The 1,161-nt window shown below is 44.1% G+C and overlaps 1 protein-coding gene across 1 annotated transcript in view; it reads left to right on the top strand.

The window, feature by feature from the left end:
* Positions 1–1,161, top strand: part of LOC147817225 (uncharacterized) — a 5,693-nt gene that overhangs the window by 2,834 nt on the left and 1,698 nt on the right. The window lies entirely within an intron of this gene.

Consider the following 1,161-nt stretch of genomic DNA (forward strand, 5'->3'; position numbering starts at 1 on the left):
GTGCATTTCTGCTGCAGCCATATTGAAATCTATAGAAAATATTATCAGAATATTGACAATAAAATGAAATAATAATAATTCCAAACTCAGCTGAGTGCAGTTTGCAGCTGAACACCTGCCCAGGTGACCTGTGTTTGGCCTCATTACTGCAGCAAGCAGATAAAAGGGGATGGCTTCTGAATGTTTCTTTTTGGAAATATGGATCAAAGAGGACAGGTTGGTGGAGAGAGAAGAGTGGCAGGGAGAGGGAGGAGAGGAAGGAGAGGAAGACCAAGAGCTCTGATGGTCTCTGATGAGATAAGAGCTGCAATTATTGACCATGTGGAGAATCATGGCCGGGTTAAGTGTGCAGCCAAACCTGTGGAGTTTAACAATTGCATCAATACTGAGAATTTTCCAGCAAAACAACAGTTGAGTCATGAATCCCTCAACTATTGAACTATGTTTATGTTTTACATCTACAGACATTTTTGAAATATATAGATTTTTTTGTGTTTAATATTACTACATGTAGGATTCAAAGGTCGCCTCCTACAGGAGGGAGAGGCCGAACTTGTTCACATGCCCGAGAAACTGCTCTCTTTGATATGGTCATTGCAAACAATGCCATACAACATAGTAGAACACATACATAGCTATGCACAATGTGCTGTACTACAACTGTAGATTTACTTTAGTTTAGACGGTAATGGAGATGGAGGGAGGCCAGACCAACTCATATATTCATCTTTGTGTCAACCTGGCAAAAACAGGGCGCAGAGGAAGAAACGTCATTGGGCAGCGGGCAACTGTGGATGTCCCAGGCCAGAGAGGAGCAAACATTACAATGTGTGCAGCCCTCTCCAATCATGGTTTGCTTTTGTACAAACCTCTCATTGGTCCCTACAACCCAGAGAGGCTCATTTCTATCTTGGATGACCTCCATAATCAACTTGTGCCAGTAGAGGAGAGAGGTCAAAGGGCAGGAAACACAACATTTGTTGACGTGCTGGATAATGTGGCGTTCCACCACTCCGCTGCAGTCACTGACTGGTTTGCTGCACATCCCAGGATGTCTGTCCTTTTCTTGCCTTTTCTTCCTGAACCCCGTAGAAGAGTTTTTCTCCTCGTGGAGGTGGAAGGTTCATGACCACTCTCCACATGACCAGCTGTCCTTGCTGG

This window comes from Seriola lalandi, unplaced genomic scaffold, assembly GCF_002814215.2.
Source record: "Seriola lalandi dorsalis isolate HSWRI2012SDOR001 ecotype SW California unplaced genomic scaffold, Sedor1 jcf7180002054985, whole genome shotgun sequence".
Lineage (NCBI taxonomy): Eukaryota > Metazoa > Chordata > Actinopteri > Carangiformes > Carangidae > Seriola > Seriola lalandi.